The sequence below is a fragment of the Podarcis melisellensis genome, assembly GCF_964234715.1.
Source record: "Podarcis melisellensis genome assembly, chromosome: 17".
Taxonomy (NCBI): Eukaryota; Metazoa; Chordata; class Lepidosauria; order Squamata; family Lacertidae; genus Podarcis; species Podarcis melisellensis.
The window spans coordinates 15,850,070-15,875,529 of record NC_138534.1 but is presented as its reverse complement, the minus strand read 5'-3'; the positions used below and the strand labels follow the sequence as shown (position 1 = coordinate 15,875,529).

The 25,460-nt window shown below is 41.7% G+C and overlaps 1 protein-coding gene across 6 annotated transcripts in view; it reads right to left on the bottom strand.

The window, feature by feature from the left end:
- Positions 1-25,460, bottom strand: part of BNC2 (basonuclin zinc finger protein 2) — a 411,384-nt gene that overhangs the window by 337,529 nt on the left and 48,395 nt on the right. The window contains exon 1 of one of the 6 annotated variants that reach the window (XM_081893852.1): positions 2,926-3,084. The exons of the other annotated variants lie outside the window; for them this stretch is intronic. The gene's annotated coding sequence lies outside the window, so the exon portion shown is untranslated. Of the gene's footprint in view, positions 1-2,925; positions 3,085-25,460 lie in introns of those variants that run through there. 6 annotated transcript variants of the gene reach the window in all.

The following is a 25,460-nucleotide window of genomic DNA, read 5'->3' as shown; positions in this document are numbered from 1 at the left end:
ATAGGGCATCAGAAGAGTTTACTGTGACAACATTTATTTTTCAATGTTATCTTCCAATTTGTTTTAAAATCTTTCCAATAGAAGGTGGGCTTTTTTTGTTGTTGTTGCTGCTGCTGTTGGTCTTTTAGTCTGGAAGATGGGCCTGCCAATTATTTTTGCACTAGTGCACATAAACAGGGAAAGGCTGTATCTTAGGTGTGAGTTATATATTCCCGTACAAAATAATTGTATATTCTATGAAGACTGATTCTTTTTCTGGAGAAATATCCAGCAACACAAGGGAAATCTTGTACTGGCAGCATAACTGAAGTGGCAAGATACAATATTAGAAAAACAGAGCTACTTTCATTACTGTGATGCTGTGTGTCAGAATGTCTCTCCTTAATGAACCTGTTTGCAATAAGACTCAGGGTGCAAAGAGGCTATTTAGAGAGTCTATTGTGTCTATAGTGAGTCCTTCAAATATCTTCCCACCATTAGACATGCCGCATTGACCAATTCTGTCCTGATTGCTGTTCTTTTTAGTATCAAGGGACATTCTTGCCCAGACAGACCGATGGATCAGAAACTGCAGTTCATAAAATGTTTACACTATACACATACCCACACAGTCATGCAAGCAACAAAGTCCCAGATCACACAGCGCATTGAATGTGGCAATGTCATCTGCAGGCTTATGACTTTCCAATATCAACGAAAGGATTTAAGTTAAACTTAGCCGGCGCTGCCTGCCTGTCACTCTTCAACAAAAGCCTTATTCACTCTCCCTCCTCCCTTTCAGAGTTTAGCCAAGATCGAGGCTCACATGGGAACGTTTCAGGCAAATGTTCTCTATGTCACAAGGCTTTAAAAAAAAAAATCAGCCAAGGCCTTCTCTTAATTGCTGACAGCAGAAAGGGACAATGTGTGTCATGCCATCAAGGAGCAAAAACTTTGCCGTGAATAAACAAAATAAAACATAATGTAAGATTTATTCCAAAAGAATGTGTACTGGGCTTCTCACTGCTGACAGTAGTGAAAGAATAATAGATTTCCATCCACAAAAAAAGCCACAGATGACTGCATGCTTTCTAATAACTTGGTAGCAAACTTTTCCAAGAGGGGGTGCCAGTCCACTGTCCCTCAGACCTTGTGTGGGGCCAGATTATAGTTTTTTGAGGAGGGGGGTGAATGAATTCCTATGTCCCTCAAATAACCCAGAGATGCATTTTAAATAAAAGGACACATTCTACTCATGTAAAAACACTGATTCCCATACCGTCTGTGGGCCGATTGAAAAGGCGATTGGGCCGGATCTGGCCCCCAGGCCTTAGTTTGTCTACCCATGAACTATCACCTCAATACTTAGCAGAAATCCCAGGACCTCAAGAGAGAAGTAAGTTTCAATCACACCCCAGATCCCCATCTGGTTCTCTTGCATCTAAAAGTCATAAAACGGGTGCATTTTTATACCAGAAAACTATTCAGATTTGTGAAAATGAGTAGTACAAACATTTTCTTCCTTTCATGGAACCGTATAGATATTCTGGCGATATGGAATGTATAGAAATGGACTTCAGCTGTGAAGAAATATACACATAACACTACATTATTTGATTGAAGAAATACAAAAGTATTGGGCAACCTGCTCTTACTAACCTACTTACAGCAAAAGAAATAAATAATAATAATAATAATCCTAGACGTGTCTACCTAGAAGAAAGTTCCATTGAGTTCAATGGAAGTGAAGCATGCAGGGATTACAGCCATTCAAGCATTTACAAATAAAGATGTCATTGTGGTTGGAAAAGTTTGTGCCATGGGTCAATTCCTATGTAATATTGGGAACGTAAGCTCTGGCTCTCTGAAGCGATTCCATGGGTGCACAAACATGACCAAGTAACACTCAAATGGGTTAACCATGTAACTGTTCTGAGGACACCATATTTCCTCAAAGGTAATGCACACATTTTTGGCCAAATTACATCATGAAAATTAGGGTGCACATTAGATATGGTGGCAAATTAGATTTGCGTAAATATGCTAAATCACTTGAAGAGAGAAGAATCAGCTTCATGATCTTTTTTAGTACTTAAGGCTGAGCTTGTATTCACAGAATATCCTAATGTATCTCTAATATCTAATGTATCCATTATGTTTAAATGTTGCTTTTTAATGTGGTGCATGCATAGGAATGCAGAGGTGAGGGGCAGGAAACACACAGAAATACACAGGTGCTTGGCTTTTGCCAATTCGTAACAGCATTGTACAAGCTAAGATACATTTAGTATGTGCTGTGTGCTCACAGATCACTCCTAAAATGGCATGTGGAAAACTCTCTGGCAGGTGCATGCGCATACAAGTGCAACCTCAAAACCCATGAGTCTGGGCAAATTATTGTTGGAAATTTGCATAGCAAAAGCCTGCCTAGAAAGTCAAGCATGTAGACTCAGGGCAGGCATTAACCAGCTCAATATCCAACAATCCATGCATTCAGCAGTTTCAGAATAAAAAGATATGGGACTTATATTATGTATTTTACTACACGTATATAAGTCAGTAAACACACTATATACACCAGGGGTCAGCAAACTTTTTCAGCAGGGGACCGATCCACTGTCCCACAGACCTTGTGGGGGGCCGGACTATATTTTGGGGGGAAATATGAACAAATTCCTATGCCCCACAAATAACCCAGAGATGCATTTTAAATAAAAGCACGCATTCTACTCATGTAAAAACACCAGGCAGGCCTCACAAACAACCCAGAGATGCATTTTAAATAAAAGGACACATTCTACTCATGTAAAAACATGCTGATTCCAGGACCATCTGCAGGCCAGATTTAGAAGGCGATTGGGCCGAATCCAGCCCCCAGGCCTTAGTTTGCCTACCCATGATATACACTATTCCGCCAACCCTCTTGCTCTTACACACACAACTCACCTATCGCAACCAGTCACCTCATTCTTTCCTGGAAGGCTTCTTCAATAGAAGTAGCATGTTTCTCCTAATTCCAGTTAGGTTTCCCTTCAAGGCATGAAAGTTACAGCACATCAACTCCTTCCCATGCTGCAAAGATAAACGACAGAAGCTCCAAGCCACGTGGGCAGAGCCCACACTGCCAAAAGCTGCAAGATAGGTTGCTCCCACATGACTGAGACCTGTGGGTGTTGCTCTGAAGCCCAGGACGTCATGCTCATGGTGCTACTTTAAAGCAACAGCACTGCAGCAGCTCCCAAACCATGAAGATAACTTGAGCAAATGGCTTTCCAATCCCATAATAAAGGAGGTACAGTACTACTGTTTTCTGAGCTATGAGGAATGTTAAAGGATCCAGGTGCAAGGAACAGCATAATAAGCAATCAGTTTACAGTGAAAACTCCTGCGTAACTGTTCTACAGTAAAGGCCAAACTGATAGGAAATAGCTTTGCAGCAAGGTTAGTTAATTGCTCTCAGCCCTTTCCATTTTCTCATGGAGTAGCGATCACATCAATACTTCTACACTATGCCACTAAGGGAAACCTGCCACACTTTCAAGCTCATAAAACAATGTTTTGCCAGGACATGTTTGCAAGCATTGCCACAAATGCATTCTTCTTCTTTTAATCCTGGAAGAATTTCATATTTTGCAAGGTAAAGGGTCGAGTAATCGCCAGAAACTTGGTTCCTTTTCTTTACTGCAAAGCATATTTGTAATCACTGGAAACGTTTAGGGATCTGTCGTGAATCAGAAGAGTTCCCTTTCAAAATCCCTTCCTCGGCCTCATGCCTTGTGCCCAATCCCTAGTCAGCAGTTCACAAGCAGAGCCGTTGCTGTGAATCTGAAGCGTCAACATTCCAAAATGTCAACCATTCCCTCATTTTGAGACATTTCAACAACAAAACAATTTTAAATTCTGTCAAAACTGTTTTGCGGAGTGCTTCATCTAGTCGAAAGCAGCATTTCTGATGGAATAGCAAAGTGAAAAAAAGAATTAAACCTGGCCTAATTATATCCTCATTACTTGTTTCACGAAAAACATGCTTTCATTGGTATTATGACTCAAACCTCAACAGTCCACAGATGTTCTGCCATTTCCAGTTGAACAATAAAAATGAGTGAGGAATCACACTCTTGGCAGGATGGGATTCACAAACCAAGTACTCAGATTTATACAACGAACAAAATCTAATAGGCAGCCCCTGTCTTAAGAAATCACTTTAAAGTTTCCCTAAGGTTCCCAGCATAATTTTGTTTGACCTTTAATTAAAAAGACTACCACAACTAGGCCCTTGGGTCATCACTTAAGACAGGTTTTACTGTACATTTACAAATGCACACTTGCATACTTTGCAAGATCGTATGTAGTACCAACAAAAAAAATATCCTGTACATATATGCACAGCAAAAAAAAAAAAAATCCATTATTACCATAATCTCCAGTTGGTACAGGCTGATTTACAGGGCAGTGTACATTTATTGATTAGGCACATGCTAACTTGTACAGCATTTTCACACTCAACGAAATCCTTCACTATTAGGATATTAAGCAGTGAATTGGGCATAGTTTTCATCACACATCCATTTCTAAATTTGCAAAAATAAATAAATAGTAATTTATTTAAAAGCCTGAAATCGATAATATTTTGAATAATTGTGCAATAAGATCACAACTGCAGTGTTTGTCTTTTCTTTGTACCACAAATGATTGCTATAACAGCACAATATATTTTGGTAAACGCTGCAAGGCTTGGGGAGGGAAATTGAACTTTTTTTTCTCATTAAAAACCCACCTTCTCCCATGCAAAGTTACTAAATACTGTACATGAAAAATGCATTAATACTAAATACATGCTAAATATTATTCACTGGGGACCCAAAAAATGAGTTGCAGAAGGATAGACAAGTGGATCCAGAAAATATCTGCTGTGATTTAAAATGAGCAGGCTTCTGAATCCCTTGCCGCCATTGTTCCCATCCAGAGCAAGGGTATCCTGCACACAGGGATCTATGGGAGGAATGCAGATGACAGACACCTAGACTCTAGAGCATTCTTTTGGAAGAGTGCATAGTGTGAATTGCTAGATGAGGAAGGGTAAAAGTGGAAAGGACTTAGTAATACCAATAAATATATTTGCATGTGCATGTTCTATGAGTTCTACACGGAGGAAGTTAGGAAGAGCAACGCCAGCCAGTGATACGAGTAAGGCATACTGTAATGGCTTAATTACAGAACTAACAAATAAGCCAATATAAGGTGCAATTAAGGGGGGATGGTTTGTATTCAGTTATGCTATATTTCCTGAACTTGGTTTCAAAATATCAAATTCAGATGTTGCATGTAACCATAATCTTTGGAAGAGTAAATAAAACATTCTGCACACTGCACACCATAAATCTCATACTTAACTTACCATACAAATTGACTCCAAAACAAACATAATTTTCAAACCTCCTCCTTTCCCACAAAGTAGTCGTACAACCAACCCAATCAAGCTCTCAAACTCTGAATTCTTGTACGGCATGTTTACTCTAGCATCAAACCGAGAATATCAACGTTTCATTTATTAACTTAGAGCCACATACTATCCATTTAATGCTATATACTACATACTATGTTTTTGTCTACAAGAGAAGCCAGTGTAGATGTTTTAACAACAATGTTACGTGCTGCCAGCCAGATACTCCCATCAGCAGCTTGGCTGCTGCATTCTGCACAGGAAGGACCTTTTGGAACAGGCCCAAGGGCTGCCCCACATAGAGTGCACTACAGTAATCCAGCCTTCAGGTTACCAAACACATGGACTCCCGTGAGCTTACTCAAAATCTACACAAGTCATTTGGAGGCTGTTAGGAGTTCACAGAATTATTGTTAAGCAGGCCAATGGTTCTCTGCACATGAAACCAAGTTGTGCAAGTTCCAATTCTCACTTCAGCCACAAATTTGATAGGTAGCCATAAGCAAGAAACAGTTTTGGGGCCAATCTAGAAGTGATGTTCAAATGCATTTTTTAAAAATTCAAATGGCATCAACTGGGGGGGGGGGGGTAATTATTGGGATCACAGCAAGTGCATAGGGAGAATTTGAACGTGTGCATACATCTGTATGTAAATATGTATCTCTACATTTCTAGAAAGATGGACATGTTATTTGGCTGATAAGCACTTGTGTGTGCAGACTTTGTCCATGTGCGTTTCCTTGATATATGAGCCCAATTTCCACCATTTTGTTGGGGTTACCTATTTCACTTATTAGAGTCATCCAGCTGCTCAAGCAAGGCTGGTAAGTCAGATAACTGAACCACTACTCCCATTCCTTCCCTACTTGAGCATCACTTCTTTGTAGATGAAATCAACTGCAGTGCGTACACTCTGTGTCCACTTTTCAGTGTATGTCTGGTTTTTTGGTGAGCAAATAGCCCCAGATCACTTGTGCAGGTAAGCCAAGCTACATGTCCTAGAGATATCCCTGAAATCTTAAACCTGGAAGAATTGTGAGTGGAAGGGAAGTCTGAAAATGTGTGCATGCATTCTACAGGGCGCTGACATCAATGAACCTAGATAGCATAACAAGAGTTGCATTATTTGAATCATTGAGTTGAAGGTCACCATATAACTAGTCAAAACACCTGCTTAGTGTAGGAACTCCAGTGGTAGAGCAACTCCAAGGGATGGCTATGCTGACTGAAGCCCTCCAGCGAGGGACAGCTTGTTACCCTTCTCATTAATTGGTTCCACTGACAAAATTTATCTTACCGTCAAGGATTTCCTCTCTAAGGTTCCTCCATAACCAGAACTCAGTGTCAAATGCTGCAGAGCAAAAGGTGACAATCAAGAGGCATCCTGGCAGTGGAACCATGCAAATGTGACATGCCAAAAAATCCAGTATACTCCAGCTGCTTTGTGCTGTTTCAACAATGCAAAATAGCAATAAATCTGGTTTAATCGGCAAGTTAAGTGACATTTATGGATGCTATTCATTGCTGAATTGGCACATGGCAGCTGGTGTCTACGGGTGAGGTTAGTCCTAGAAAAATATTTTGGAAATGGAAAGTGAAGCACTATGTTTGGTACTAGGGGAAAAAATATTTCTAAATTTCAAGAGGGTTGATTTAAAACTAGAATATAGAACTCAGGTATCTTGGATAGCATTATGAGATGCATTACTTCCAAAAGGTCCTGAAATAGGCTTTAAAAGTTCAGCAGTTCTGAACATGAGAAACAATGTACTACGTACTATTTCCTCAGTTCCATAAGCAGTATTTCTGTTTGAGGTGGTGAAGACGTTAGGGTCGAACTTGTTATTTGGATTGTAAAAAGCACCTTTCTGTCTAGGTCTGTTCTTCTTCAGGTACAGCTTCTTTGCTTTGGCTTTTTCTCTGTCACAGTTTGCATGCTTGTTGTTTATGGCAGAAAGCATCCTGACCTCTGCAGTTCTATGATTCAATCTATGATTCTCTCTTTTAACATGCACTATGACAAGGCTGGGCTGGCGACACCCTTTTATTCGTGAGAAGCTTTGAAGGTGAAACATCTAGTGTTCCTGAGCCTTCTTCAAAAGCTTCTGTTGTATCGTGAAATTGATGATATGCTCTGGGGAGCAGAGAACTAGTTGCACCTGCACTGGAGATGGGGGTGTGCATCAAGGGGTTACAGTAAGGCGATTTTTGAGCTAAGGGTTCCTGAAATACTGGTACAATAAGTGTCTAAATGAAGTCTGCCCAGCTACCGAAAAGGAGAGCCGTCCTACTGCTTTAGGTATCACAGGCATCAAGAGAAAGAGACGTTTGAGAAGTTTTAACACACCTGAGCTCAAAGCCACGTGCACACACTCTCTTGCTCTCTCTCTTTCAGACTTTGAGGCATATTTGATAAGTTCCTTGAGTGACCAAAAGAACTGTCAACTTTAATTATGACTTTAGAAACTATTGCAGAAATCTAGTTCCATGCCCCAAATCCAACCCACATAAAAGACAAATGAAGAGCTGAGCTTTCTTCCCTTTTCATACTGCAGGAAGGACCACTGTCAAGTCTTGTGAAACTTATAGGTGGCATCCTGAGAGAAATAAAAGAGCAAAAGTGATTTTCAGCAGCTCTAAAAAGGTAGAGGAAGTTGAAATAAGAGGATCCTTTGCAAGTTACCTGTGCCTTCTACACTACTGGGTATCAACTTTTAGGGCTGGGTGATATCTGGTTTTCAACATTGTGATGTATCACCAGCTAAACATCACAACATACCAATACAGTGGTGCCTCAGGTTAAGAACTTAATTCGTTCTGGAGGTCCATTCTTAACCTGAAACTGTTCTTAACCTGAAGCACCACTTTAGCTAATGGGGCCTCCCGCTGCCAAAGCATGATTTCTGTTCTCATCCTGAAGCAAAGTTCTTAACCCGAGGTACTATTTCTGGGTTAGCGGAGTCTGTAACCTGAAGCGTCTGTAACCTGAAGCGTCTGTAACCGGAGGTACCACTGTAGTAAAAAAAAGTTGTTTCCCTGAATTGTATCACTGCATAAAGTAACTCTGTGTGTTCTTGTGTGTGTTTCTTGCCTGTTCTTTGTCAAGAGATTTGCCAGTCCTTGGATAGGAAGGAATGCCATTACTTTTAACAGCTGTGTGGCAGGGGAACAGCTCAGAGGCTGGAGCTGGTCTCATTCCTCGTCATGCAGTGGCCGACTGAGCCCCGTTTCGGACACAGTGGCATCAGACAAGAGGTTCCCTATCACACAACTCTTAATGAACAAAGGTGGGACTTGACTTAATGTCTAGCCTTGCAGACAAGAGAGGGAAAGTGGAGAGCTATCTCTAGAAATACAGGGGAGATGTGTCCTCCTGTGTAGACGCAATGTGTTTTGGAAAAGGAAGGGGAAAAGGATAACTTAGAACCGAATTGCTCGTAAAAATAAATACCACACCGCACAAGGTCCGCTATCTAAAGGTACATCTTGAGCAGTGTAAATCTAACTTGCTGAAAATTGTTTTGTGGATTCTCCCAGCATATATTCACTCTCTTTAGTGAACTTAAAAGTCATTCCAAGTAATGTTCACATGGCAAAGGAAAGATAGTCTCCATGGCCTGCCGTGTAGGCTTACCATCTCATCGGTTTTTCATTAATCGTTTTTCCTGTATGCTACTTTAAGGGGCTATTTGAGCTGGGTTTTCCAGCTTGCTCTGTGTTATGTACATTTGTGTTGCCTGGCGAGTTTTAATAATGTAGCAGGAAGATATTTCTTAACAGACACTTCAAACTACTTCTAGCCAAGTTCTTCCCCCACTATGGAGTACTCTGCCGCTCAACAATATTGGGGGTGGGGTGGGGGAGCTGTTCAATATGAGCGCTACCAATTAGTAGCAATAATTTCTCTTTAAAGAAAACAAATAAATTATGGGCATCACAATAGCAGCTAGAGGGTATTAAATCAATTGCAGGCACACTGTGCAGCCAGGTCAAAAGTAATAAAAAGCCATTTAGTTATTATGAAAATGCCAAACCAATTTGACAATCCTGGTGCATATAAACCAGGAGGGGCTAAGCCCCACTCAGGGGCCTTGTCTGGTGTCTGTCTTTGTGCATGTGTTTCTGTGTATGTGTAAGGGAAGGGGTAGTGTGCACCAACTGTTGTTTCTGATGCACCAACTTTTGACAACCCCTACTACTGCCATGGGGACATGCCCTCTAACATTTCTCCAATGAAAATAGGGACATCCTAAGGAAAAGAAGTACCTTCTGGGATCAAATCTGGGGTAAATGGGGACACTAGAAGAGACTGAGAGGGCTGGCCCTTAGCCCCTTCTGACCATAATCATCAGCACCATAAACATTGGTCCTTGTATGTTTCAGCTTTGTAGGAAGCATAAAAAGAGAGTGGTTAGGAATCCAAACAGAGGAAAAACATACGCCTTTTTACTATGATAGTTCTCCCATTTTCTCCCCAGGAAAAAAAACACAACTCCTTCATAGTAATAATTAGTTAATTAATTAAGTGGTGACAGGTCTGATAGCATCACACCCAAACAAAAATAGTTTTAAGGCTGTAGCTCAGAACTTACCATAACAAAATCTTCCTTCCATAATTGTTGCACACTTGTAGGGACAATACAGTACCTTTCAAAGAAAAACTGGTGCCCAAGACTAACCCTCTTGCCAAGAGGTCAGAACAGACTTCATGTCCTTTTCCATTCAAATGGATTAGGTCAAACCACCTTGCACTTCACCTTTTAAACTACACCAAAATGCTACCAGGTGTGGAATCACCTTCCCTACACGGCTTTTAGTTTAGACGCACTAGGGGTGGGGGGGTGGCAGCGCACGGTGCAATTAAGAGTCATAAAACTATGCATGGTGCAGTGAGAGTGGATACAGGAAAGTTTTTCTCCTTTTCTCATCACACCAGGATTCTGGTTCAGCACATACAAATTCACCGGGGGGAGGAGGACAACTAATATTTAGTAAACAAAGAAACAGATAACGAGAGTCTGATAATTGCAAATGAGAGATTTTACCCCAACAACCTATTCTCTCTAGTGGTGTCACAGAAGTTTGAAATGCCTTAGCTCAAGATACTAACACTCAAAATGAAGGCAAGAATTAAGGCCACTGAATTAATCTCCAGCTCAGATTTGCATCTCAGGGCTGAAAAGAACTCTTCCCCTTCCATTCTCACAACCCACCAGCGTCAGGGAGGAGAAAGAAAGAGGCATCTCCAGGGTCTGGGAGCTCACAAATTTGGGCCAGTAATATAAATCAATTAAGTTCTCTCAGTGGATTCCTGCCCCCCCCCCGAGTTCTATACTTGTCAGTCCCACTCTAAACTGCATCTGCAGACATTTGTCCATTGCTGTACTTTTCCGTCTACACCCCATTCATTTGCAAGCTACTGACAAAGCTTACTATTCATTTTCCACCTTCAGGAAGAGCAAATGTATTTAGCACATTTGCATCCTGTATGTCACCAAAGGGGAAAAGGCAGCGTACATGGGTCTGTCATCCATTTTATCTTAATGGCTACCCAGTCGTATAAATTTGGTTGAGAGATAGTGACTGCATACTGCTCAACAGTCCCAATTTAAGTGGGACTTCTCACTTCTCTGAATGGATCACAGAATGCCCAGGTTTTTTGTTCCTGTGCTCTGGTGTGAGTCAGCTGGTTTGTGTCAGAACAGAAGCTGCTCGGTTTTTGTTTTTGTTTGGGTCTCATGCTTTTGCGAGAGCTCGGAACCCAAAAACGAGTGTCCTGGTTTTGTTTCCCAGGATGTTGGAGGGTATGTGACTAGCTCAAGGTCATCCTATGAGGTTCATGGCTAATAATTAGTTGGAACCCATATCTGCATCCAGTACCCATTCCATCAACAACACACAATGAATTGGAGTGCGGTATATGAAATGTTATAATCTTAGTCCTTACAATTACTCAAAAAATTACAAAGAACTAATTCAATCGCATGTTTTTCATGCCAGTGCCTGATAGAATACCGGGTTTAAAATAAAACTGCAAATAATCAAGAGTTGGTTTTTTGTGTGTTTTTTTTTAATATGTCTGTGTGCACACCCATAACCACATGCTTACAAAGTCACGCAACGCCCCTTAGAAAGCTTTTAAAGGATGCTGAACTGAAGGAAGTTGAATTTTTACTTTTCTGTATTTATCATTAAAGGAAGCAAAAGGTCCCCATTAAAAAAAGAAGAAGCCTGAAACTGTGTTAAACTCATAACATGCCAGAAACGTATAGCCATCTCCAACAGTGCAGAATGCAATATCCATTCAACTTTGCTTGCAAATATTTAATATGCTAAACAAAATGACAGTCTTCTGCATTAGGCAGCTCCTCCCATTATTATAAAAAAGCCCCTCCAAAGCCAATAATTCATTTCATAGCCAAACCTACTCAACTCAGCATTGGAGCCTTTAGAGTGCAAATATATTAGCTGCAACTATAGCAAGTGCCTGTCATGTTGAATAGCATGAGAAAGAGAGATAGTAATTATTGCCGAGAAGCCATTAGAGAGCTCCTTAGTAAAACAAGCTGCTGGAGCAAACTAATGGACTAACAGTCCATTGCTATGTCTTTTCCTATTCCATTTAGCTGCATGTCACTCCTATCAAATCATCCGACACTTGCTACGCAGGCAGGCTCAGTACAATTAGTGAGAGCTGTGACTCTCTATGCTTTTTTTCTTTTCTTTTTTTAAGAAAAAGAAACTGAGGCTACAATGAGCGGGGCCAGGAAGAAATGGGTTTTTTTAAAAATAGTTTAGAAAGCACAAAGTCAAACACCCAAGAAAGAAAAGAAAGAAAGAGGGTGTCCACTAGGCTTTATACCAATTTGCAGTGATTGGGAATTCAAGCTTTTATAGCTTCGAAGAAAAAGCATTTAAGAAGGAAGACGTTTATCCATTCGGTTCTAACAATCAGCAGGAGAACCCTATCACTGGGTTTGCTTTACTCTTCTGTTCTCACCAGTGGTTCCCATTTTAGCTGCCACACGTCCTTGTGAAAGAGAAAACTGTTTTTTATTTAGCAAAATTGACTGCGAGCATTAATAAAAGAGCATAATTTACATACGCATTACCAAATGTTGTTTATTAAGTAAGTGCGACATTTCAGAAGAAAAGGTGGACAAACAGCAGCTCCTACATAATGATAATATAGCAAGTTTCTGAAACTAATGTGTGTTTGTGTGCACACCACACAGCTGGTTCATAAAGACTATCAATAGATGCTAAGCAATCCTTTTAACTCTGTTAACCTATCAGTTGTCTCTATAAACAGTTTGCCTTAAAGCGCCTGATGTTCATACATGAAAAAGAATCAACACTGCTGAAGTTTTAAGGGACAAGGATCTCCAAGGATCACCAAGGCATCTAGAAATTCCATATAGCAATGCTCACTATTACATAGATAGACTTTTGGGTCCCTATGTTTGTTTTTGATCCTTGGGATATTATTATTCATTTAAAATCACTGAAATTCCCATGGATGTTTTTGCTGTCTGGACAATCTGTGGATGTTGCTCCAAAAGAGTGCCTATTTCGCCCTACTGCACCATGAACAAACTAATCGGCGACATGCGCACTGTAAGAGGGGGCAGGAGTTAATGAGATTTATTAAAATGCAGGGAAGAAAAAGTGTGATAATCCTACACAATGAGCAACTGCGAAGAGGGAGGTTACGAGTTAACGGTGAGGCACTGTGAATATTTGGAAGACAACCTTCCTATAAATGAGACACTGCTGGTTACGGTAATGGGGAATTTGCAATGAAGGGAAGGACATGCAATTATAATCTGGCTGGGCCCCACTGGACAAAAAGTGATTTACTTGAAAGCTGCCTTTGCACTCGGTAAATGTTCCTGTTATGGGCTGCTCAGCCTGTGACAGCTTTCCAGATGTCAATCAAATTATCATCTATTTACAGTTGATTTGGTAGTGTCATTTGCAATATTCCCTACGTTTCTGATGAAATTGGAAGCACAGAATTTCTTCCAGTTTGCCCTGGCACTCAAGTGGGCAGACTGCTCTTTGCAAATGTCATGTGTCCGCTTATCAGGACTCTAAGGAGAGCGAACTTCCATTCGGCTGAGTGAATCGCTACCAGATGCAAATCTCCCAATCGCCAAGGGAAGAGTATGGCAAATTTTAATGTACTTTGAAAAACTCAGTTTACATCAGTGCTCAAGGTGCGGCTTTACCCAGGCTAACAGTTTTTGTATAACAATGAGCCTAAATTAAAGACCAAAAAAAAAAAAGGGAGAAAAAACCCACCACACTGCCAACACTACCCCACAAGGAAATTATTTTAACTCCTTCATGAAACTGCAAAAGAGTGAATCAGAAACTTACCACCGCCTAATCCAATATCCATTTGAAAGTTTACATTTTGCATGTACATATTTTGATATTTAAAAAAGAAATATTGTTTTTTGGCAGTTTAGTTGTACCTATCTCTTCCAGAAATTTTTAGGAGAAAGAAAAATGTTCTTGCTAGATGTGCAAGTCTGTTTTGATTTGGACAACTTGGACATAACATAGCTGATAGCTTGAGGAATTCCCCTATTCTTCCTCTTAATGCAAAGTTTAGAAGAAGAAAAAAGTATGGATAATAATGCAGCAGTTTTGTCATACAAAAAGACATTAAGATACTCTTGCTTGCTTTGGGCATGCTAAAGTTATAAAAGGGAAATGGATATTGTCCTCATAAGAGTGAGAGGGGCAGCTTTTCATATATTAGCACATGCAATAAAGTGCTGCATTCCTCTCCACCTATCAAAATGATTTCACTGTCCTATGGGATATTTGTATGTGGTTTAAAAGTGGTGTGCATCTATTTGGTCCACAATATTGCTAGATCAATATATTTCTTTTCTTAATAAAATAATCTCAGGACTCCTGAAGTACATTACTGAAGAAGAAAAAACATGGCAGATTACTTTGACTAGAACTCAACTCCATACATTGACCAAAACATTATGCTGAGAACCAGTGTGGTTCAGCAAGCAGAGCAATGACTGAAGTCTTGGATTCAAATTTCCCCCTCATCCATAAAGTCACATTTTCTTCAGCAAGTCGGGGGGAGGGTTCTTGGCTCTAGTTCCCCATCTATAAGACGAGACAACCATTGTCTCCTCGCATAGTTGTTTGTGACAGAAAGACTGCAGGATGCTTTGCACATTAAAAAGTGCTACACAAAAGGATATTAACAAGAAACTTGATGTGTAGTAAGGACTGTGGAGTAGCAGCTGTTAAAATAAACCCATTTGATATGGAGTTTCATTCCGGTAGTTTCCCACAAAACAAAACTGAACACTGGTGTGCTGCATACTACCCAATATCCTGTACTATGAAGATCTCTAAACCTAAAGCTACAGTAGTGCTTATACATGTAGATTAAGCCTACCCTTGTTCTGGGCTTTATATAACTTTGGATGGGGAAACTTATGGTCTTCCAGGGTTACTGTTGGACTACAGTCCCCATCATCCTTGACTATTGGTCATGCTGGATAGGGCTGACAGACTCCAGGAGATCTTGACGCATGCAGGTTCTCCATTTGCAATATATCAGCTTGAAAACTTGCTGCCACCTACCACATTAAATCAACATAAACAATATCTAAATTGGAGCTACAGTTGTGATGGAGACACCACCTCAGCAACTCCTGTCTCTGAGATGGTGTGTCACTAGTCAGAACATAGGGGCATAACAAGAGCCTGCTGGTTCAGGAGAGTGGCCCATCTAGCCAAGTATCCCATTCTCAGAGTGGTCTTACAAGCAGGACCTAAGAGCATTCTTCCATCCTGCAGTTTCCTGCAACTGGTAGTAGAACAGAAGCCTCAGGCTTAGTAGGCATTGCTCATGGTAGGCAAACTTATAGGAATGAAATCATGCCTTCAAACTAAAGATGATCTATATACTGAGAATATTTTTTGATGGAAATTATCACAAGTTAACTCCAGAGGGTTACATTTATCTAGCCTGGAGGTTGCCTTAACTGCAAACGCTATACACAGTTCTTATGTTTGCAAGAAAATGGCAACTTGATAAATTTACTTAATGCCGAGAACAGTTAGTCATGCTCCTAGCTTTTGGAATATCGGTTGTGGTTTAGTTTATTCACAAGTGGTTCTGGTTCTGCATTTTGCTTTATTAGATATTTACAAGATAATTATAAATGTATTTCCAGGGGCAGGATATGCATCAAGTCTTCCGACAATACTTATAAAACGTAGGTAATTTCCTGATGGGATGATCTGAAGTACTTTCTGGTTAACTTGACTAGACTGTTACCACTACCAATTTACTAAACAGAGAGAAAATTCTGCAGATGTTGGGAGTGTTATGCTACTAGGAATTTACATTTTATACATCAATACAACATGGATTTCTCATATGTTTTTATCCTCAGACCTTAAAAATGGTAATAAAAAGCAAGCATTGCAAACCAGAATGGTTTTTCTTTTGCTTGCATCCGTGCAAAATGCATTTCCATATACCAAAAACAGGAGAGTCTGGACATAAATGGAGCAGCCATGTCTTAATGGTTTTAAAAGATAACATCTGTAAAGCAAAATGTTTGAGGCAGGTATATAGAACAAAAGAGAGAGTGTGATCCAGGAAGGAAACGCCCTCAGGATTTCCATGTTATAACTGCAGTGGTTCTCAAGCCACTGGATCACCTTGGTCTACTCTGTCTCTCAGCCCATCCTCCCTCACAGGGCTCTTTTGAGAATAAAATTGGAGTGGAGAAGCATATACAGGGTGAGTCCTTTAAAAGAGGACCCGTGGATACAGAGTACACATGTTCCACAGAGCCTCTTTTAAAAGACTCACCCTGTATGTTGCCTTGAACTGCCTGGAAGTAGGGAAGGAAAAAGGAGTAAGTATCAATAATAACAGCAAGCCCATTTATGAGCAGTCAGTCGTTACCCTTCAACATTATACTGCGGGAACACAGTTTCCAAAACTTGGATCTCCAGCTGTTTCTGAGCTGCAGTTCCAATCATCCCTGACCAGTGGTCCTGCTAGCTAGGGATGATGGGAGTTGCAGTCCAAAAACAGCTGGGGACCCAAATTTCGGAAACCCTGTTATAAATTGTCCAGATACAGTCATACCTTGGATCTCAAACGCCTTGGCTCCCGAACACATCTGCTTCCGAACAATCGAACCCCGGAAGTGAGTGTTCCATTTTTCAAACATTCTTTTGGAAGCCGAACGCCCAACAGGGCTTCCTGCAGCCAATCAGAAGCCACGCTTTGGTTTTTGAACGTTTTGGAAGTCAAATAGACTTCCGGAATGGATTCTGTTCAACTTCCAAGGCATGACTGTATGTTTCTTTATTGGGAGGAAATATCCTGAATCTAACCATGCTTTCATGCTATGTTTGCAAATATTTTACAAAATCCAGAGCTTACCTCTTTGAAATCCTATAGCTTGACTACTGTGGGTCTCTCAGGTTCACGGAAGACCTGGGAGCATGAAAGATGAAGGGAAGTTGTTAGACTGCCAAGTGGACATGGGCTTGCTCCAAAACTTTGACAGCAGCATTAGCAGTCTTTAAAAGGTTGTGTTGGTGTGGTGGTATGGGCACTAAAAGGACTTTCTCTCTCCTGATGCCATCACAATCTGCACAACACCAAACTTTTGCAGCTGCTCTAGGTGCTATATTCAGGCTGTCTTGAAAGTGCCTTGAAATCTTGTACCCACGGCAAGTAAGTTGCTCCATACCAGGGGTCGGCGAAGTTTTTGTGGCTTAGGCCAGTTCACAGTCCCACAGATGCCGCAGTGGGCCAGAGTGTATGTGCATGCACGCATGCACAAACACTATTTCTGGCCCTCCTTCCAGCATGGAGGAGGTGTGCACAGCTTCCCATTGGCTGCAGGAGCTTCCTGCAGCCAATGGGAAGCCGACCAGCGTAGTGGAAGGCAGTCCCCACTCTGCTCCACGCCGGTTTAGCCCGGCGCATGGGAGCCAACCGAGCAGGCAGCGGGGGTCCATGGGCCAGTTAAACAACCCCCATGGGCCGCTTGTGGCCCATGGGCCTTAGGTGGCCAACCCCTGCTCCATACTTTGCAAGCAAAACTACCTGGGCTTAGCATGAGAGTTGCCACTTCAAAGAAACAAAGATGATACAAATAATGCTGAAAAAGAAACAAACAAGCAAAAACAGGGTCCACTCAAGATAATAGTGCACATAAACATTATAGCAATAAACAAATACTAAAAGCAGCCTGCAATTATTGAGGATACTAATGCCATTTTCAAGCATTTTTGATGGAAAGCCGGCCTGTTTGCCAGTTCTAACGGGAGTTATGATTGAAAGCAGACAGCAGAGCTTGTAAGAATCCCAAGGGATCTTTCTAATATGGCATCTGGCAAATTTTGCCAAGGAAATTCAAAACAATCCATAGCAATCTTTTCTCTCTTGTGTCTTTTACAACATAAAAAGTATCCCACTGTACAACTTATAGTCTATTCTGCAGACTCCCACTCTGAACTTTCCCCTGAGAGCTATGGAATGCAACTGTGTGCAAGCCAAATATGTTATCACCCTTAAGAATACGCAAGTTAACTATGCCAACACCAAACTCTCATAGAATATTACCCTGAAATAACATAGAGCAAACCTTTCCCCTGACCCCATTCACCTCTTTGGGATATATTGTAGGGCTGGCTGATATATTGATACATCGTCCAAAACCAGTTTGAAGTCCATATCATGATATCAGTTTCATAATTTTTGACCTGGCAATATACCACAAATCGTGGTGTGTGTGTGTGTGCTATGCAAAAATCACAATGTGGAAAAAGCTGTGAAGCCAGCCAATGCTTCTCTTGATTCCTGTAGCTCCTATTAACTCTACCAGCTCAGTTCTCCCCTGCCTCATACAGGGGACAGCGAATCACAAGATCAGGTGCCGGCAAAATTCACGATGCGGGGAAAACCATGAAGCCAGTCAATGCCTCTACATAGCTCCATCCTTATTTCAGACATTGTAATATATTGGTATATTGTGATGGTTAACTGGTGATATATCACAATGTTGAAAAGCAGATATTGCCCAACCCTAGTATACTGAAGATCATAACAAAATGGACCTAGGTACCAGGTGTGCAAGCCCCAAAAGTTGCTATGGCCAGGCATGGCCTTGATAAATGTATTGTCTTCATTGCTGACCTGGTGACTGCAAAAGGTTGTTAACACTTGGCAGGACACAGTACATTGCTGGTAGGCTGTGTTTGAATGGGTGGCTCACAAATTATTCTTGCCTAAGGATACCACTAGGAATCCTATCTTAATGCCACAAAATATTCTATCAGAACAATGTATAAGGAAATCCATCTTAAACAACACCTTGCCTATTAGACCTGAATGCCCACTCATCCGGTTCTGAAAAAGTTCAAACTCTTCCACCGAAAAACAATGTTCAGCTTGAAGTGAAAACTTTGATCCAACTTACGGTTTGGATTGAGCTCAATTGACCAACTTGAAGCTCTCTCTCTCTCTCTCTCTCTCTCTCTCTCTCTCTCTCTCTCTCTCTCTCCTTTGGTACACATCACAAAAGGGAATCTAAAGTGATACCAATGCTTTAAAAGGAACAATCCTTAATCCAAACGGACAGCTTTATAGCTGGCCTGTATTGCAGCATTTTTCTTCATGAGTGAGAAAAGCTAAATGCCACTTGAGGGTTAATCTCGCCTAACCTCGCGAGTGAAGATAAATGCCAACACAGAGAGCAGCCATCGCAAACACAGCATGTATACCTCCCCTTCCTGTGGTACCAAGAAGACAAAAAAAAAAAGGCCTATATGGCAAGATAGAAAATGAAAAGTGCTAGAAATGGGAAGAAACAGGAGGCTGTGCTTAAAAGGAAGCCAAACTCCTGAATTATTACAGTACACAGAAAAACTGTACTGTCAAACGGCTTTTTCTCTGTGTTTGAATAAGCAGTCAATTTTTCTCCATTTAAACTGTATTACATCATTCATCCATAAGGCATTATGTCAGCCTGGTGCAAACATGATGTGTCCCAATCTCAACGTTAATGTAAGAGATTCTGAGTACCCCATGGCCTCATGACTCAGTCCTTCTGCTTTTCCTACTATGCAAATTCCTCCTTCCCTTTGCATAACGTTAAGAGACATCTAACAAAACACACTACTAGAATGTAAACAATGGCTAGCTTTAAGTTGGAGTTTGAAACCAGGGTTTACCTTCCTTTGCAAGCTCTGGTCGAAGACAATTGCAGTGACCGTTGGGATGAGCAGGGATGAAAAACACAAGTTCCTCAATATGTTGTTGGACTACAACCCCTGATCCCTGCCCACTGGTCATGCTGTCTGGGGCTGATGGGAGCTGGAATCCATTCTTTTGAATTATGGTGCTGGAGGAGACTCTTGAGAGTCCCATGGACTGCAAGAAGATAAAACCTATCCATTCTGAAGGAAATCAGCCCTGAGTGCTCACTGGAAGGACAGATCCTGAAGCTGAGACTCCAAGACTTTGGCTACCTCATGAGAAGAGAAGACTCCCTGGAAAAGACCCTGATGTTGGGAAAGATGGAGGGCACAAGGAGAAGGGGACGACAGAGGATGAGATGGTTGGACAGTGTTCTCGAAGCTACCAGCATGAGTTTGACCAAACTGCGGGAGGCAGCGGAAGACAGGTGTGCCTGGCGTGCTCTGGTCCATGGGGTCACAAAGAGTCGGACAGGACTAAATGACTAAACAACAACAACAAAACAACATATGGAAGGCCATTGATTCGCCACCCCAGGTGTAGCACCCCAGTGCTACACTATGCCTAAGCCTGAAAAACAAAAATAGCAAGAGGGAACCCACATACTGCTCTTTACTATAATTACAAGTTGAGGGAAAATATTAGGCTTACCCTGGGTCAACAAATGGGTAGTTGTTCTAGGTTATTGTGTTCACTAGGTTGTTTACTAGGTTATTGTGAAATGCAGTGCTGAACTTCCTTAACCTACCTCACAGGGTCATTCTGGGGATTAACTGAGGACGGGGGTGAACCATGTCCTCGTTGGAGAAAAAGGTAGGGAATAAATGCAATAAATGAGCTCTTCTGCTTACCTGCTTAAGAAAGCTGGAGGGGCCAGACAGACAGAGGTGTCAGTGGCCAACCTGTCATCCAGAGATCTCCACATGGCCACAATTTGACCCGCACCAGTCGCAAAACGTGCCTGGCACCTGCCTAATTTCTAACACTGCCTTGAACTATCTCTTGCTGACCAAGATGGGAGATGGAGAGGAGGGAGAGAGAGGGAGAGAATGTGGGAAGTGAGTGTAGCAAACTCTGACTTTTGCATGGCTAGAATGTGGCCTACTGCGCCTCTTCTCTGACCCACAAGGGAATGGATCTCTCCACCTGGAAAACCCCTGGTGTAAACACAGAATATGTGACGCAGTTATGAGACAACAAAAGTTTGGAGGAGAGCCTAGGTTTATTCAGAAAAATCTAAGTGACCGTATAACAGCGGTCTTGAAAGACCTACACTGGCTTCCAGTACGTTTCCAAGCACAATTCAAAGTGTTGGTGCTGACCTTTAAAGCCCTAAACGGCCTCAGCCCAGTATACCTGAAGGAGCGTCTCCACCCCCATAGTTCTGCCCAGACACTGAGGTCCAGTGTTGAGGGCCTTCTGGCGGTTCCCTCACTGAGAGAAGACAAATTACAGAGAACCAGGCAGAGTGCCTTCTCGGTAGTGGCACCCGCCCTGTGGAATGCCCTCCCATAAGATGTCAAGGATAAAAATAACTACCAAACTTTTAGAAGACATCTGAAGGCAGCCCTATTTAGGGAAGTTTTTAATGTTTAATAGGTTATTGTATTTTAGTGTTTTGTTGGAAGCCCTCCAGAGTGGCTGGGGAAACCCAGCCAGATGGGTGGGGTATAAATAATAAATTTATTATTATTATTATTATTATTATTATTATTATTATTATTATTATTATTATTAAATGCTGTGACATTTGGTCATTTAGCCTCAAAACAACAACAGCAACAACACCCTGTATCTTTCCTACTGCAAGGATGATTGCATGCAGAAAATGGCTCAGGGGAAAAGGTTTAAGTGTTCTTCATTCCTGACAGCAGCCTACAGCAGCTAGGTAAAAAGTAACACAGACCTATGTGCATTATGTAGGTTGAACTTTAGTCCGTGTAATACTCCAAGGCTGTGTCTGTGCGCACACAAAGGAAAAGCAGTGTTGGGAAGCTGAACAGGAGGTGTGGATGCAGAAGCTCATTCCCTTGTCTTGCCAGGTGCAGAACCTTCGCACCACTGTAATAAATGCACCTACCCAAAGAGGAACAGACTAGAGTGGACTCTTTCAAAAATGACGAGAATAACAACAGGAACTTAACATTCCTTAGCAGAGAATCAGGGACACGCACATAGTACCTTTTACAAATCCTCAAACCTAGCCCCCCCCCAATCATTTCTACCATGTGAACAAGGCATAAAGGCCAGAGTGAATTTGTGAGATGCTCCATGCCTCGCTCTTTGCATTCTCTCAGCAGATTACCTCAGTGAACCACATTTGGCCATAGGGACACACAAGTGCCTTCCTATTGCATATAACCTTTAAAGTCCTAAGGCACTCAGAAGGATAATAGTATTCACTGTGCATTACTATCTCAAAGGGAAGAAAATGCATCACATGGCACTTTTCCCTGCCTTGCCTTCCCTATGTGTTTCTATATCTTTATTAGCGGATGAAGCACTTCCTACGTATTTGGACATATGCACACACTTCACAGCCTTCCTGACACTTCCAAGTGTCAATATTTTAGGGGAGAAAATAAGAGTTTTTACTTTAGAGGGACGGTCAGCAGGCAGCGGCTAACCAACCCAAATGCACTTTTACGGACAATGTTGATGGGAGCTTTTTCTGGCTAATATGACAAAGGAAAATGAAGCAAGGGAATCTGGCAATGTACAGGAGAGGATGAAATATTTATACACATACCCTCAAGAGGTACCATAATAAATGATTTGTAGGAAGGAGAGCAGAAGTCTGGAGAATTAGCAAAGCATAACGGCTAAAGAGTTTTAGCTGATTAATCAATTAAATTTAAACTAAAATTGGGTGCTGCCGAAACCTAAATAAAATATACATCCATTTTCAAATAAAAGCTACCACTAATTTTCAGGGGGGTGGGGAGACCATCTCGTGTGGCCCTACCTTATTTATGTACCCCTATGATGTTTTAGTTTATAATTCTGTATTGTGTAATGTTTTATTTCTGACTATCGGTCGAATAAAGGAAATTGATTGATTGAGTGGCATCACAATTTTCCCTACTGCATAAAAAATCCAAAATGGCTTCAGAAACAAACAAGCATATCTTGTCTTCACCCAACAAAACTCCCACTACTGTGAATTATGACTGCACCTGTAGTTCTGCCTATTATGTTGCAAGATGCATTCACTTGACCTACTATGGTCATTTTGTGGATGCAAATGTGTACATTTTCCCTTCAGAAGCAATTCTATTTTTTTCTGTACAGAGATTCTTCCCACAGTAACATAGTGTTTAAAATACAAGTCGGGCTAGCTTCCCGTGTTGAAGAAGAAGAAGAAGAGTTTGGATTTGATATCCCGCCTTACACTCCCTTTAAGGAGTGTCAAAGCGGCTAACATTCTCCTTTCCCTTCCTCCCCCACAACAAACACTCTGTGAGGTGAGTGGGGCTGAGAGACTTCAGAGAAGTGTGACTGGCCCAAGGTCACCCAGCAGCTGCATGTGGAGGAGCGGAGACGTGAACCCGGTTCCCCAGATTACGAGACTACTGCTCTTAACCACTACACCACACTGGCTCACTGGGATTGCACACTGGGATTGCACACTGGGATTACCTGGGTGCTTGGCCATGAAGAGAACAAAGTACAGGGGGCTCTGTGCGAGATGGCAATTGGGTGGGCCTCTTTCAAGGATAAAACAGGAGTTTGTGGTCTAGAAGTAAAGCAGCAATCTAAAGAGAGAGTCGGATCAACCTATAATTTCTCTTTGAATCAAAGGCTGTGGCTGTGGGAGAAACAAGACCCTTTTGGGGTGTTGATACTGTAGGTAGGTAGGTAGATTCAGGTAGGTAGCTGTGTTGGTCTGATGCAGTCGAAATACATAAATAAAAATTGTCCAGTTGCACCTTAGAGACCATCTAAGTTCGTTCTGGGTATAAGCTTTCGTGTGCATGCACACTTCTTCAGATGCATGCACACGAAAGCTTATACCCAAAACAAACTTAGTTGGTCTCTAAGATGCTACTGGACAATTTATTTATTTATTTTGCCTTTATCGTAGCTTCAGGTTGTATATATATGTGTAAATAAATCACATGTCATAAAGACATCACAATCCCAGCTGTGCTTCTTTTCCAAAAGTAAACTCTGGGTAAGCGCCTGAAAAACCTGCTTGGAGATTGAGGTGGCATGAAACAATATAATTGTATCCAGTGCTATTTTTCTAGAAAAAGAGGTGCCAGAGCTCACCATGAACTTCTCTCTTGTTCTCTTAGAATGACAATGGTGCCCACCCCTGAAAGGTGCTGGAGCTGAGCTCCAGTGAACTCCAGCTGGAAAAGTAAATAAATTCCTGATTGTATCTCACTGGTGAACAGAGCTACACCTTCAGGCTTTTCCCAGATTTAACTGATGTTGTGCAATTCATTTTCATTAACACTTCGTTTTCATTAAAACCACACATGGAGCTCAATCCATGTGGTACCATAGAGGGGCTCAAATAAGTTTGGATGTAAGTGATTTTCAAACTGTGTCCCAACTGATTTCAGCAGAAAGAATGAAGTAGACAGTAGACAGAACGAAGGGTGTCCTCAAATATTCTGCTGATGGTTTTCAAACTATGATCCAGGGAACGCTAGGGTACCCAAGAAGCTTGCTGTAGTTCTCCAATATGCAGGGTTTGAAATTAGCAGGGCGCCAGGCGCATTTCACATCTGAAGATTCTCCATTTGTGAGCACCTCATTTTTTGCACCTGGCTGACACTCAAGTATTACTAAAATGTGTGTGCTTTGAAGCCTTGAAGTATACGTTAAGGGTAGACAATATGTAAAAGAGTTTAACAATAAAAAGTAGAGTGTTTTGAAAACTGAAGTATGGTTCCAATATTTTTATTGTAAACACCAAATTAAACATATATTAACAATTTCTGTTAAAAATGTGGTATTAACAATATGTGACTTATGTGAATTGCGTATTAGTTCATGCTTATCAAAATAATAAATAAAAAGTATTGCTGACACACGCACCGCAAATGGCGACTAGACATTCTGTTTTGGTGCCCACAACACAACTCCCAGGAGCCATCTGGCTCCTAGCTTTTGTAGCCCAGTTTGTAACACTGCCAATAAGACAAGTTGTAGCAAACAACTCTGTTATCTACCACCGCCAAAGATCTCCTGCGTGAACAGCTACAAGGAAGTGTTGGGTATGCTGTACTGCACACTCTTGGTTCCTGCCTCAGTGAAGCCCACCAAACCTGTCCTCCATGCGTCATGAATGAGGGTGCACCTAGAACAGGGGTCGGCAACCTCAGGCCCATGGGCCACAAGCGGCCCATGGGGATTGTTTAACTGGCCCATGGACCCCCGCCACCTGCTTGGTCAGCTCCCATGCACCGCGCTAAACCGGAGTGGAACAGAGCAGGGACCGCCTCCCGCGACAATGGTCAGCTTCCCATTGGCTGCAGGAAGTTCCTGCAACCAATGGGAAGCTGTGCATGCCTCCTCCGTGCTGGAAGGAGGGCCGGAAATAGTGTTTGCGCATGCATGCATGCATGCATGCGAAAACACACTCTCTGGCCCACCGCAGCGTCTGCGGCAAAAGCTTTGCCGACCCCTGAGCTAGAATAAGAGTTTCACAGTGGTCCAATGTCCAAAGAATTTCCTGAAGGCAGAACATTTGGAAGGCATAGCACTCCACGAACTAAACTTTCTTGCCACAGCTGGCAAAAAGCTTTTATG